Source organism: Drosophila pseudoobscura, chromosome 4 (assembly GCF_009870125.1).
Source record: "Drosophila pseudoobscura strain MV-25-SWS-2005 chromosome 4, UCI_Dpse_MV25, whole genome shotgun sequence".
Taxonomy (NCBI): Eukaryota; Metazoa; Arthropoda; class Insecta; order Diptera; family Drosophilidae; genus Drosophila; species Drosophila pseudoobscura.
The window spans coordinates 4,419,316-4,435,277 of NC_046681.1; the positions used below are offsets into that span (position 1 = coordinate 4,419,316).

Genomic DNA, 15,962 nt, shown 5'->3' on the forward strand with positions numbered 1-15,962 from the left:
ATGAAATCACTGAATTATAAAAGGCGTATTCAGTGAATGTGGATTTTATTTAAATAATAAATAAAGATTTCATGAAGGTAATTAGTGAATATTTCAAAGATTACAGCGCAAAAAGGTAATCTTATAATGAACCTAACCTCATACCATTTTTAAGCACTTACTATTCTCAATCATGCTTAGCCCTAGACGATTTGTTTACCCAACGAAATCGCAATTGGAATTATTTCCGTATAATGGAAAACATGGGCATTCATGTTTTACTTATTTTTATTTAGGGGCTTTTCTGTTTGTTCTCAGCATCAGTCCCTATAGATACTGAAAAAACAGACGATGCTCCAAGATTCCTGAATAGATCGGAGGAAGTGTCTTCATCCCGCTTGCACTCGCATTTGTTGTCAGACAGCTGATTTGGTCGAGCGCATGCCCACACGTAGATTTTGACAGTTGAAGAGAGATCCGGAGAGACTGTTACTGACATGCTGAGAGAGAACCGGTTGAGAGACTGAATTTCGAATGCTGAAAATTGGTTCTGTCGTTTTTATGGGCATTTTCTGTTCTCTGTTTTGCCTCTGGGAAAATTCACTTGAGGAGCAGTGTCCTGAGTCATCGTGAAATATTTTCTGACGCCTGGCCATATAGTATCATTATTTATAATCTAAATTCAATTCTTTTCGCCCCTGGGTGTGTTGCCCGATGAGGTATACAATGTGGCTAATGATATATATCCGGTGGGAAATGGCCCGGTAATTTGTTGGTGTTTTCCAACATCTTTTTGGAAATAAATGTTCACAAATTGTCGTGTCAATTTGTGTTTTGGTTCCAGGATACTCATTTTTAAAGCTGAATGTTCAAATACATATACATATCTCTGAAGACATTTGTTACTGATTGATTGGATGTTTTCTTTTCTGCCTGTATAGATAGCCATGATATTTGATTACCGCTTTTATGATTTGTTTAGTTTGGCACCACGTTCTTTCGAGTTTGAGAACATTCTTGATTGCGATTTTTTGCATAGGCTGTATAAGAAGTAAACAATGGTTCATATGGTTCTGGAATACCACTTCGCTTCCATTATAATAAATCTCTACCATTGAATGGCTTCAGCTTAATACTATTTCAGATAAAAAACAAAGAGATTTTAAATATAAAACAATTAGGTTTTCATTTCCTTTTTCACCAGAAGAATTTTAATAAAATTGACTAATCCACGAGTTAGAGGAGAAACAATAAAAATAACTCCATAACGACAGCGCATCGTTTCATTCTAAACATAAAAGAGCCATCGAATAGTGCCTTTTACAAGACAGTTCTCAGTAGAAGTAAGATCTGTTTCTATTGTGCCGCATGCAATGCTGTTTGGCTGAAAAGTGTGTGTGGCTAAATATTATGAAAAACAACAGAAAATCGTCAGAGGGAAAGAACTATCGCCGAAGAGAAAAGTGGACTGAGGGGCAGGCTTATTGTAGGATCGGTGCTCGGAGTCGGTTCGTCGGTCATTTTCGTTGGGCCAGAAGATGTTTTCGGGGCCTAAATATAGAACAAGCACACGTAGTTGGATCTGTCGATGCGGCAGTGTTGTTATTGCGGTTGTTGTTCTCGTTGTAGCCCCCAATTCGGAAAAGCAGCAGCAACAAAAACGATCAGCAGACAATGAAATTAAATTTAGCCTAATTGTATTGCCTTTTATCTGAATAAGAATCGGCAAAATGTGCAAATACTGAAATATACACTGCAAGAGTTTGATCATCATGGAACACTTAAAATTCCTATTTCTAAGTAAAATTCTAATCCTTGTATAGTACAAGTATCTGCCCGATCAAGTAAATGGCGGGGTAGCTTGTTCAACATTTCACTTACACGCTGATCCCTCTGTGTCTCCTTCGCGTGGCAACAATAAAAACACGCCGCGATTTTCATGTGGCGGGGCGGCCGTGCGTACCAAAATCCGAGCCAAAAGGCACAGGCAGCATACGTGGCGCTGGTATTTTTAAACTTTTTGGGAAATATCTTCTCTTTAGCTCAATATATATTCCCCTTTTTGCTTTGTATGCTGTATACTTTCCACCGATTTTATCATTTAACCAATTAATAGTTACAGCTCTTATGACAGACACTCTTCAATAATAAACTATTCTCTCAGTTTATTTTACACACAGACTTTTGTATATATTTTTATATATAGCTGCTTTAAGTATGCCAGCTCACTGTATAATATAGATTCATCCCACAAAATGATACATATATTTTCAATATTTTCTTTCACTTGAACTCTTTTACACTGGTATTCCTTGGGGAACTTCTTTTCACTCAAAACTGTATTTCCCAAGCAGATAAGTTTGAAAATCTGGGCTATATGCGAAAGCGGCACGAAAAAGTCAATTTTTCTTCACCCGTTCAGAAAAATTATTTTCTGCGTGTAGCTTAAAAATAAATCGGAACACACACGAGCGCGTAGCACGGTGGTTGGCGGAACTCTGATGCGCCGAGCCAACCCAAACCAAACCAAATCACGCCAACGATCAGCCGAGAACTGTCAGATTGGTGAGATCGGTCGTGCCTCTCCCATTCCATGGCTGTTGGTGTACTCTGTGAGGTGGTATTTTTTGGTTCGTTGATTTTGTTGGTATTATTTAGGATTTTATTAGGTTACAGTCGTCTTTGATGCAAGCGAATGTTGTCTGAAGAGCGTTTCTTTTGTACACAGATCCCCCTTTATATCGACCGGTGTGTAATTGTTCTGGATAGTAATTGGATTCGCAATTAGGTATTTATAAAGAGTTATAAATATCACTTAGGTTTGATTAAAAATGCGTACACCCAGAGAAAAAAGCCCTGAGTCGCCATTATATTTGCATAAAGAGTGAAAACATTAAAATGGAAGTGTTCTTAATTACCTTTTGACATTAATATGAAACTATTTGATCCAAATATATTTCATGTTTAAAAAAAAAATATTTCACATTTACATTTTCATAGTTAACTCAAACAGATTTCCTAAAAAATTAATATATATTTCTTTTAAAGTGTTTTTTATTTGAATTAATTATGGGCCGTATTAAAAAGACTTTTCAGTATATTTATATAATTTAATAAAAGGGAATTCTATTTTATTTCATTTGGTTTATACTTAAAAACTGAGTAATTAATTTAAATCTGATTGTGTTTTTATCCTCGGTCATTTTTTTCTCAGTTCGCATCAGAATTTCAAACTTAAGAAGAAAAAGTCTCCAGATAAACGAATAAGATCACGGCTATTATCTATTCGAATAGTGTATTCCCCAAACTTAATGCAAACAAAAGTTCAAAAGCTCTTTCGGCCTGATTAACATTCGAAGCTTTTTTAATTTTAACACAAGCTGATTTTAACATAATGTAACCAGAAATATATCTGGAGCAATTGATACGTAAATATTTGTATGTATGATCAATGCGAATCTGGAGTTCCTTAAAATGGTTATCTATCTTTACAAAATATTTGTATCTGCCTCAGTTTTACACTTCGAATGCCGCGCAATGCCTGTAGGTGCATGCAGCTCTCCACAGTAACAGGTAAGTGAAACAAAACTTTTATAATTACCAACTAAAGCAAAAACAGTGCTACAAAATCTAAGCTGCAGCAAACAGACCCCTTGCTGTACGATACGTACAATTCAAACAATATTTATATATGTGCTTATGTCGGTGGAACACCGGTCTCGGAGAGGAAGGAGTACGGTGGCAAGACCAACTTTGGTTGTGTGTTCGTTTGGAACACGTAGCATATTTACAGGAGTTGAACTTGTAAGCAAAACTGCGCCAACAGGAAAAGGAAAATCCGCACAGATTGTCCTTCTGCACTGGGGTTGGATGGGATTCCCCTTGCCAACTGCCTGCTTATACATACATATATAATGTAAGCTTATGAATATAATTATGCGCTTGTTAATGATATAACAAGGGATATACCAGGCCTACGAGTACTCGTACCAAGAGGTGAACAGATAGATGTTCTCTCAATACTCTATAGCGCTGTTTGGGGTGTATGAGGCACGGAGCTTAAGAAAATTCAGACCCGTTGAGTTTCTTTATTAATGCTAGCCTTAGGCTTGAGCCGAGGACAATTCTAATATTTTAACTGCTTGAAATAGTTAATGTTAATGTTAGTGGCAAAGTCGAAGAAAAATTTCTATCATCTCTTCAAACGATATTTCATAAAAATACAGGTTGTGAATGATTTTTCTGAGTATCCCTTGCATTGAGGACGCGTACTTTCACGAGTATTCGTCTGCTGCTCATCGGTTCAACGTTGCGTATGCACGATATTAACTTGTCGGCTAATTAAAAGTTTTTGCTGCCTGCTATCTGAGTTTTCTTTTTCCAGCAAGAACGAACATATTCAAAAATCGCTTGCTGGTTTTTGTGGGACCACACATTTGCACACTCTTCTGCAATTGCCAACCTAATTGCATTAAAATAACTGACTGACTGACTGACTGGGAGGGTCACAGAGTCCTTCGCAGAGTCCTGGCGGACTTCATTATAAGTTGCCGGCTGCGGCAGCCGAGACCCACCCAAGCAGGCAAATGGGGCAACTATATTTCCTATCTCTCGCTGCAGGAGGAGGAAGCAACAAAATATTAAACTTGATAATTTTCTGGACATTTTAACTGTAAAGTGACATTTCATACTTTTGCGACCTTTCTGTGGGGGGTCCTTTCCGGGCGAGAGACGGGCGAATAGTATACATAAACGTTACTGCAGCAAGGACGCCACTCGGCAGTCACAGGACTCTCGATAAAGTTGCGCAAAATGCAAATCTCAAAGGAAATTAATTTGTGTTGCAATGTGAAAATTGTGCTGAAATGAGATTTTAGCTGTGTTTCTTTCACTTTTATGTGAAACTCCAGGAACTGCAGGAGGAGCAACGCAATGAGAGTGCTCCTGGATTTAGAAGGAAGGCCAATAAAGTATTGATGTTTCGACAAAAAATAGTGAATGTTTTTTGTATGTTTCCTGTTTTGGTTTTTTGGTATTTGATCGCTGCTGGAGCGAATGGAATAGTCGCAAGGCAATTAAAGTGTACTATGTTTTTGAACACCATAAAAAATTGAAGCATACTATGACATATGTACACATGAACACATGTGTACTCTATGGAAGGCGATGGAAAGGATCATCAATATAATCAAAAGTTTTTTCCAATATAATTTTCACATATCATATCATAGTTTTTGTATTATCAGCATCAACATTCAGTTCCGTTTTATAATCTTTATATTTTAATCATTGAGCAGCCGTCATATCTTTTCATTTGTCCACAACTGCTTTTCAATTTCCTTTAATGACGCAATCGAGTTTTTCCTCGTTGTTTTGTGCTCCCTCTGCGCATTTCATATTTACACTTGGAATGTTTGCGCTCATGTCCTTTAATATTGCTTTTGTGGGAACAGAAAGCGGAGGAAAAAACGAGTGGTGGCTAGGGAGGGAATTAAGGGAAATACAAATACGAAAGGGACGGCCAGTCCACAGCTTAAACCGCAGAATTTGTTTTCATGCGAAAGCGAGAAACGAGAAAAGGAGAATTTTGAGAAAGAAAAAAGCGATGCAAGGGGTATAACTACGGAGCCAGACACAGACACGACACAGAGACTGGCAACCAGACATGGAAGTGGCCCTTTACTCTTTATCTTTTTTGTTATATTTCTTCCATGGCTAGACGCATTTCCGATTACATACTATCGTCCTGGGTGCTCGTTCCCCCTCTACCCGTATTTTTTATTTCAATTGTGGGTGTCCGAGGTTTAAAGTTCTGAAAAAACGTACGGATGTCCTTCTTTCCAAAAATTATGCTTTACGGTTTTATGAAGATCGTTTCTATGATACTCCTCACTTCTAGGATCTTGCCAGCTCTGTTTCTCTGTAAGTTAATATATACAATATCCTGCTACTATATGCTTTTTCGCATAAGGTTTTCGTACGAGAATAAGTACCTAGTGCCCTCTCGGCACCCAGCTGTCCAAATTCCAGTTAACGGAGTCTCCCTCTCCTCCATTTCGTGCACCATAAATCATATGTGTATTTTCAGCTTCCCCGTCTCATTTAGCCCAAGTTTCTCCCCTATCGAGTACGAGGCTCATTGCTTAATTAAGCGACATCACGCGGAGCACATAAGCATACAAATATCACCTACACACATATTTCATCCCACATTCTCTGTCTATAGACAACGCCTGCCCACAGAGTGTTTCTTCTCTTAGCAATTATTAGCTTGGCTATAACAACGGATTTTATTTCATTGCCAAGGAAGGAGCATGGAGCCAGAATGTAACCAAAGAACAAAAATGTGGCTTGGCCGAGCACTAGGCGATGACGGTGCCAGACCTTGGGATTTTTTTGTCGTACGTTGATCACAGTATGCGTGAAATACAAATATAAAATCAGATTTAAACTGTTTACACTTTATATTGCTATAAATAAAGGGTTCAAGCCAAAATTGCTGAAGCATAATTAAATAGTTGCTCAAAATCATTATTCTGAGTGACTTTAATTATTAAATGCGAGACTAAAAATCAATTGGGTTTGAGAGCAATCACACTGTGTGCCTGTCATTTTGTATTTAGCACGAGACAAGGATGATGAGGCCTGGATGAGCAGATGACTTCTTCATACTTGGATTTTGCAATATACCCGAAAAATCATTTGGTGACTTCGCACGTTCATAATTTTTACTCGGCATCTGCAGAGCAGATTTGAGATTTCGAAATATACATGTTGTAAAATTGGAATTAAAAAGTATTCGCAGTATAAAAATTGTGAAAGCTTGGCTTGAATAGCTTTTAAGAATTGATCCAAAATGGCAATAGTCGAGAACAGATGGACTTGAGACAAGGCGAGACAGAAAATCGCAAGCTAAAGTTTTTTAACTCCTTAAGACCGATCGATTTAAATATGCGTCACGATGAGAATTTAACCGATCTGCACGAAGCAGGTTTAATTGTAAATTTCAGGACAAGGTCACAGAGTTGGCCACAATAGCCAGATTATCAGATAAGCCATCTAGAAAACAAATATGGTTTGCCACAAATCTTCCGATGAATGATATGCCGATCACTCCGAGGTACAGGGTGTTGTTTCTCTCGTTGACAGCCAAATACCACTTCGAACCGATGTTCCCCAATAGTGCATGATCTTTAAGCCATTCCGTTAAGCCAGCGTCCGAATCGTTGATAAACCTGTCGACCACATCATAGATGAGAGGTACAAGGGTCAACAAATGGAACATAGCCACTCCTGAGAGATCCGATTTTAAATAAATCTCGATGTTAGCCATGGGCATGACTTCCAAAATGGTTGACGAAATGACAAATGCGAATCCGCCTTCGTCATCATCCGCAACTGGCAACGCACGCAGCAGGCCCGCTATGCCTTTCACCAAGCAAAATCCAGCCAAAACATTTCCATAAGGATGCTCTGCGCTAGAAAGGCCTTTTTATACCCGATACTCAAAATGAGAATTGGAGTATATTAGATTTGTGGTGAAAGTAGATGTGTGTAACGTCCAGAAGGAAGCGTTTCCGACCCCATAAAGTATATATATTCTTGATCAGCATCAATAGCCGAGTCGATTGAGCCCTGTCTGTCTGTCTGTCCGTCCGTCTGTCCGTCCGTCCCCTTCAGCGCCTAGTGTTCAAAGACTATAAGAGCTAGAGCAACGATGTTTTGGATCCAGACTTCTGTGATATGTCACTGCTACAAAAATAATTATTATAGCCAGAATCAAGAAAACAATTTCATTCTTTCTCGCTCTGTCTCTCTCTAACATACAGGTTAGCCAAAAGGAACAAATTAATTTGCACTGGCTACGCAGCGCCCGAGGTCACGCTCAGGCTGATTTTCTGTCTCTCTCGCACGCACTCTTTGGTGTGTCGTTTAATATTCGCGGCGTCTGCCGGAGGAGAGCCATACTGACTTAGTATCGGGTATAAATGTAGAGTTGCGGTGTCCGCAGCAACTCACAACGTTCCCCCTCGTTACTAGTTTGTATTAGTAACTATTTCCTTAGATACCATAACCACTATCAATTTTGAATAGTCATTAACAGTCTAGTCTAGTAACAATTTAATGTCAGGGTTCACTAATTTACAGGATATAGAAATGGGTCTAGTAAATAGTTTCTAAGCTTCAGTCAGCAGTCACACTCTTTCGCCTGTAGTGTCTCTCTAGCAATCATTTTTTTCAACCAACCACATTCCGCTCGGTCACTTTAAGCCCAAGTTGTAGTTGGAGCAGCATTCATGTGGGCTGCAGTCCGTGTCCGTGTAGGTGTTCATTCCTGTTCCCGTTCCCGCGCCTATTCCAGGCCATCATATACTCGTGCTCCCACATCCGCTCCGACTTGCACTTTTTTCAGCTGCATGCGTCACAGCTGGCTCTGCTTCTTGCGCCTTCTGTCCCTCCATTGGGGGGGCTACTTCCTTTGGCAGAAGCGTTCCCCTTGGACTTTTATTGACACTGATAAGTGTGCCCAGAGCATGGCAAAAAGGTAAGCAAAGCTGGCAATTTAAATTGAAATTGTTTGCCGCATCGCAACAGCAGGCAGTAAAAACGAGAAACGACAAAACGAAAACTACAAAAAGTAAAGCAGAGCAGAGCGGAGTCGAAGCAAAGCAAACGAAAAAACCTGGATGGGAAAAAATTAAGTGAGACAAAGTGTTTTGTGACAATGCGGAGTAGATGTGCTGCAGAAGCGGGCGGGTAGGAAAAAGGCAGACCGACCTGAGATTCGTTTGCTGCAGCTGGTGATCTGGTCGAGTGCGTGTTAATTCCATTTGGGCAGCATTTTTATTGACTAACCACACAGACACTCGTATTGGCCACGTCTCCATTCCGACTCCATTCCACATTGGGGACTTGCCAGGAGGGCGACGGGGAACGGGGGACGGGAGTAGGAGTTGGAATATGCGTGCCTTGATTGTTTTGTTTAACATGCATAAGAGGCAGAGCCGGAGATGGGCTTGAATCTTCATTGAGTTCGTTTATCTGCATCTCACACCAACTACTGCATTCCTCGCCAGGTGCTAGAAATATCCTTCCATTGGCCTAAATATGTTTGCCTGCAGGATGCTCATCCTCCTCCTCTGTCAGTGTCTTCTCACTCAGTGAGATTTCTGTTTCTTTTAGAGTGTTTGTTTTCTAAAATTTAAAATTCCTATTAGAAAGAAATGGAATATTTTTGATTGTATGCTTCCTTCATGGCGTCTCACAATTTTGAATAGCTAAGACAAAGCTTTAATAAAACTTCACTCAGACAACAGGCCATTCTTAAAGTTCTCTTATGTTGCTTATTATTATACGACTTCGGTGATGTTCTGTTATTCTGCTAGTTTCCTTTTCCCCTTCACAAATTTATCAATTGTCAGTTTAATTTGTTATGAATGGCTTCAAAAGTGCAACACCATTCAGACATACACTTCACACATTGGCAATAATTAAAAAAGAATTTCAATGAGAATGCTTTCAGATAAATTTGTTCCGTCAACGTTTCCAATTGAACTTTTTCGCTGGCCCTATTCGAGTATATCCCCTGGAGGGCTGCACAAACTTTGGCAATAAATACACGCATCTCTGCACTCATCCAGCACTTGCACGAGCCGAACCCTCCCCTCGATACCTTTCTTGGCAAGCAAAAGTTCGAAGCACAAAATAATATCGTACACAACGCATATTTTTCGGTCCTTCCTCAACTTCTTTGCACGGTGAGTGTTGTGGCGCAGAGGAGTATTCGGAGGGCATGGGGAAGCTGAAAAGAAAATGGCGCGCAGAAAGCGGAAGTGCACATTAGTTGTATGCAAAAAGTTTTCTGTAAAGGGAAGCAGAACTTATGTACAGCAGGAGCCCCTGTAGAAAAAAGAACAGCAGCAGCAGCAACCCGCAAATAGAAATTTGTGGATGGTTCACCCTGTCAGCTGAGCAGAAAACTCTCTGCCGAACTAAGGAACTAAGCAACTGCCAAAGGAGCCCGCCCAACTGAGAAGGTGCGAAGCATTTTCGTGCACACCTGTGCAAAAAATGCTTTCAAAAACTTCTATATTTTTCCCTTATAAATATTTTTCCATTTTTTTCTTTTTTTTTCAAAAATTTTGGACATTGAAAGTTGTTCCTGTTGTTGGAAAAGTGGCGGCGTTGCATTTCAATTTTCGTACGTTTTCTGCTATTTAATTTTCTGGCTGCTAAGCAATGTTTAAAATATGCATGTCAAATTGTTTGAATATTGCAGCCCAGTCACGATTTTTAAGTAGAACATCAGCCAGGGCAGTCAGGAGCATCAGCAGTAGCACAAGCAGAAGCAGCAGCAGCATCTAAAATGCAGTCAGCCTGTCTTCTCTGTCTGGGAATGTTGCCCCACTGGCTTGTCTGTCCAAAGAATTGCAACAGATTTATTATTTACATGCCAGTGGGGGCAGAGAGCTTATGGGTGGCGGGAATGGTGTGGTGCAGAAACTTGGATGCCACTTTTGGCGGCAGCCACTATACAAGCGATGGTGCTAGTGCTATATATACTCTTACTCATACAATATTCTCACATTGAATGTGAGTGAAGGCAATTCGCTTTGGAATTTGAATCTGCAGCCTGCCTGCAGGTATTGGCCATGAGTCGATTCAAAATCAAAATCATTTTTTCATATTTCATGAGCATTTTCCGTTGTTTTTTCCATTGAAGCGATTGTCTCGAAGAACCGAAAATAATTAGTCGGTTTATGATCACTGCCTGATGGAGTTTTATGATTTTACAAAAAGTTTCGTTGATTTCAAATAATCCTTTCTAAAATTCAAGAGGTCCATGAAACACTTTAAACAAACATTTAAACATAGTTCCATAGAGGGTGTAAAAAAAGTTTGCTTAAAAACCCTTTAGTCCGGCGATTGTCCACAACTTGCGTAATTTTCAGCTTTAAATTATAAATTTCAACAGCATCGCCTTCTATCGAACAATCCGTGCGACAAGTTCATTTTCGTCGCCATCATTGCCATTCAGGACCGTGCCACGCCCACGCAACAGTTGGTGCTGACATTGCAGGCTAACATTTTGGAAGAAAATCAAATGAAATTTATGGTCTCGGCATCGCTTAAGAGTAGAGTCCTGCTAAGGCTGGAAAAAAGACGGCCAGGCTAGCCTCCCATCTACTGTGGAAACCTATAAATTGTGTAAGACTGTAAGAAAAGGGCGAAAATGTCTGTCATTAAATTAACGCTAATTTGTTTAGTGGCCTCTGGGGAGACATTCACTGAAGACGGCCGAAAGCAAAGTGAAGTGTCCACTGAAGACTATCGGTGGCGTATACTTAATATTCCACTCCTCTGTGATTTATGTACCTTTTCTCTGTCGTGGTCTCTGGTTGTTAAAATTGAAATTTACTATGGCCTTATGAATCAGTTAAATGAATTGTAATTGGCAATCTATGCACTCAGAGTCCAACATACGAAAGCATTCATCCAAAATGTATTATGCAATGCGCATTGTTACCTCAGGAAGCAATAATTACGACTGGCATGTAATCTAATATCCGTCTGTGAGGCTACTGAACTGAATTTTGCGGTGGGTAATCGGTCGGTGCGTATTGGGACGGGTGGCATGATGGTGGGCGGGTGGACCTAATGTGTACAACATAAATTGTCATTGTTAAAGTGCTAATGAATTTTTGGCATGCAAATCTCCCATGTAATATGGGCTATTATAACTCCAATCGTCTCTGCTCGTGCTCTGCTGTCACTGGGGGTCAGCTATGGCTGTGCGGCATTCCGTCCGTCGCTTTTTGGGATCTAAGAAGGGTTTAGGCACCATGCCACGTGTTTGCTTGAGTTTGAGAATAAAAGAAACGGTGTTTGGTAGACAATAGGGGCCAAAGCAATTTAATGTTAATCAAAAGAGTCACAATAAAAGCTAGTGAAATCGTTACTCAAAAAACATGCGGTATTATTCAATACACATATATGTACATCTGTACATATATTTATAACTCACGGAAAATGTCAATATGGGATGCTCCGTAAGCCATTAATACAAGCCAACGCAATACATATGTATATACCTACAATATTTTATGAGCTGTCTTGCTTAACCGCAAAGTACTTGTAAATACTCTCTGCAATACTCCTCCAATTTTATTGTTATTTAGTGCCCAGCCAAAAACAGTGCCATAATTTTATTTTACACTCCGGATGAGAACCGCCTACACTGACGGTTATTTGTGTGTGCGGATCGGCTAAAGCCTTGTTGGTTATATATGGAATTGCAATTTATGCTGCGCACAAAACAATTTTCCAACGCCTCAGATACCCTAGCAGCAAGAGCAGCAACAGGGAAAACAATGCGGCCCACTGCTTCCGAAAAAGACAGTGAATGAAAATTTATGTTCGATGCGTGACCGTAAATGCTGTGTGCGTGATAAATCAATTTTCATTGCATACACACGCATAGCATTTTGTAATTGTGTGCAATTTGAGGAGGGGCGACTGGTAGAGCCTGCAGCAAAATGTACATACAATTTTAAGTATTTATGCCGCCCAGAATAGAGGGTTGGCAGTTGGTCCGTCGCCCGTATCGGCCATACGAATCGAAACGGAAATATTTGCCAGATTTCGATATTGTAATGCACCCAATTGACAATTGGCTTGCGAGATTGATATCTCTCTCCCCGTGCAACACACCCAACCCGACCCGAACAGTGACGGTAAATGTCTGATTATTTTGTGATTTATGCATTGCAATTTGAACCTCACCGAGATGTCAGTGCAAACGAGAATGGCCAATGCTGATTTCCACTCAGGTTAATTTCAATTAAAAGTCGCATTTGGATTTTAATTAACACAGTACAAGTGCACATGTATATACATACATATGTTTGTATGGATGCACAAGTTATGTGATCTGATATATGAACTCGGCCACGCACACCAACGCAGGGCGATTTCGAAGGCAACTCAATCAGAGCTCATTTGTCGACAGAGAGTTTAAGAGATGTTTAAATACAAATTCTTACTGCTATAATTCTTACCTGTTACTTGTCCCTGTCTAGTCCTGTTGGTAAATTCATTTTGAAGCAGAAGCATCGGCGACATCAATGTTTGCACAGCGGTCATCGAAGTTTTAAAATAAGTGGAAAGCCAATATTAGCCATGTGCAAATGACTCCAGAATTACTCCATTTGTAATGGGTGAAATTATTAGACCTTTTGGCTGAGTTTTTATTTTGATCGGAGTTCTTAGGGGCTAACGTAAATGAAAGGCTGGTCTCTGCTTCGGCAGAGAAGCCAGAGTCAGCGCTGTACATAAATGTATACAACATGCATATAAGTTAATACATATGTATGTATGGCAACGGGAACGTTGCCATTCGACGGAGTGTGGTATGCACAAGCGTTATATTTCTTTGTCAGTTCCCATCGGTTCCCACGGATATGCTGGCACTGCTTTGATTGTGACCGCTACACTCAAGTGTGATCATATTACATCGCACACCGCCCACTTCAGCCCCCACAAACGACGAGAATCTGTTGCATCCACAATATTGCAGATTCGAGAAAACTAAAAACGTTGAATCATAGAGAATGACCATATCTATCCAGTTGCTGAATTTGGATCAGATCGGATAATTTTTATAGCCGAAAAGAAAAAAAAAACAATTTTCAGTGGCTACGCAGCGCCCGACGTCACGCTCAGACTGATTTTCTGTCTCTCTCGCACGCACTCTTTGGTGTGTCGTTTAATATTCGCGGCGTCTGCCGGAGGAGAGCCATACTGACTTAGTATCGGGTATAACCGTAGAGTTGCGGTGTCCGCAGCAGCTATGGCCAGTTTCATTTCTTAATAATGCAACAATTATTTCCGTAGAATTGTGGCAAAACGTCTTTTCTGCCTTTGCGATGTTCTCAACGCTTTTAACGTGCGCTTTTACAAGTGCATTTCAAAATTTCGCTTCCTACGGCACAGCGCCCACAAATAATACATTTCGGCTTGCTTTCATATCAAATTTGACTTTTTAGTGTAACCGTGGAGCATGAGTATCTGGTCACACTGGACACCGAGCTAAATATATGGCAATATCCCGATGAAAAATTTTGCTGATCTGACTGAGTGGAAGGCCTAATTCAAAATCTGTTTAATTCACATCCTGTTTTTCATGGAATTCTTTCAGGGAAGCTCAGGGAAAGATCTTCAGCGGTGTATAGTATTTTGTGTCCATCATTGGCGAAGGTCACACTGTCAAATCCAGAAAAATATGTTTATTGTCAAGGTTCATATGGACTTGTAGCTAACGTTTAAAGCAAGCCCCAGTGGCCTAATGGAGAAGGCACCGGCCTCCTAAGCCGGGGATTGTGGGTTCAAGTCCCACCTGGGGTTATCTTTTTTTTTCCTTTATTCACAAAGATCGTTTTTGGGATGGATATATGATAGGAATCAGATCTGTAGTGGTATTGTGCCATTGTTTTTTGTTTAAGATTCGGTTGATGCTGATCAGCAATATTTATAATTTAAAAGCAAGTGCTACCTTCTGTGTATATATATTTGTATGTATGTGTATATTTTTATAATATTTCTAACTATCTAGGCAAAATGAATGCAATTAGATTTCTGAAAATAATATTTGTAGGTTCATTATTCCCAGCTAATTAATTAAATAATTGCCTACCTCTCTCTGCCTACCCACGCTCTGATATTTATGATGCCCCAGACAAACCTTATGTGACTTTATACCACACACACTCACACACAACTGGTTACAGATACATACATGTCCTCACGTGTGACCCCAAACCCCCATCAGCCCCAGCCCCGTCTGCCACTCTTGACTTTTAATGTCCCTGCTATAAATGTCAAGTCCCGCGAGGGCGACACGCCCTCCCAGAAGGAAATGACAAAGACCGGAGGAAAAAACCACAGCAGCGCACACAAGTGCCAAAAAAGAAGAAAAATAAAAAATGAAACAACAACAGAACAAGAAAACAGAAGGATAGGTTCGAAAGCCGAAGATTACATACTTTTAAAGACCGATAATTCCCAAAGAAGCTAATGCATATTAACTTTTGGTCATCAAAGCTATGATATAGTGATCTGATCTTGTCTTTTCCGACATGACATTAATTGAGTGACTACAATATAAAAAAGTTGGAAATGGATGGAAAACACAACCCGTTTTAATGCAGATCAAGAATGTGTATACAATTTGGGGGCCCGAGATGATTCATTTCTACATTCATAGTACCCTTCGCAAGGGTATTAAGACAACAGCAACAAAAGGACTTGTCACATATACACCAGAGGCACCCACAAACAACCAAACAACATTAAGAAATTTGTAGGAAGCGAATGCGTTTTATTTAATTTTTATTGCCGTCGACGGCCAATTTGAGTGTGTGTGTGTCGGAGAGTGTACGAGTATGGGTGACTTTATGTACATATGTGTGCGAGTAGGTGGGTGATGTGTGTGAGTAATAAAGCATTTAAGAATTATGAGGGAGAAGGAGGCAGTCGAGCAACAAGCTGGAAAACAATTAGCCGGCGACCCACGAAAGTATGCTACAAATAATAAAGAAATTTCGAGGCCTTGATAGACCGAAAACGAAGTACTCTACTCTGTACAAGTATTACATAAGAATTGTTGGGACAATATGATTGAATTTTTTTTTTTAATATCCTTCAACAGTGGGTGAAGTGACCAATATAGCAGGAGAAAGTCTAGCTACTGAAGTATTGACTATAACATTACTGAAACATGTAGAAAAAAAGCATATAAGAATATAAAAAAAAGAGCTGAAATCTCTTGGAAGAATTCTATATTAATTCCGCCAAAAACAATTTGCAATTTCGAGTTCGTTATAGATTGGTAATTTCTCCCACAGTGCGCTGAATCAATTCTTCATAAAATAATACCAGATATTAGGAATTTTTCAGTATTGCTAAATAATCCAAATATTACTATA

The 15,962-nt window shown here is 39.8% G+C and overlaps 1 non-coding gene across 1 annotated transcript; it reads left to right on the forward strand.

Annotated features, from left to right (window-relative positions):
* The first annotated feature begins 14,309 nt into the window (after window positions 1-14,309).
* On the forward strand, window positions 14,310-14,382 carry TRNAR-CCU (transfer RNA arginine (anticodon CCU)). The gene has a single exon. It is a non-coding gene; the product is annotated as a tRNA-Arg (tRNA).
* The last annotated feature ends 1,580 nt before the right edge of the window (window positions 14,383-15,962 follow it).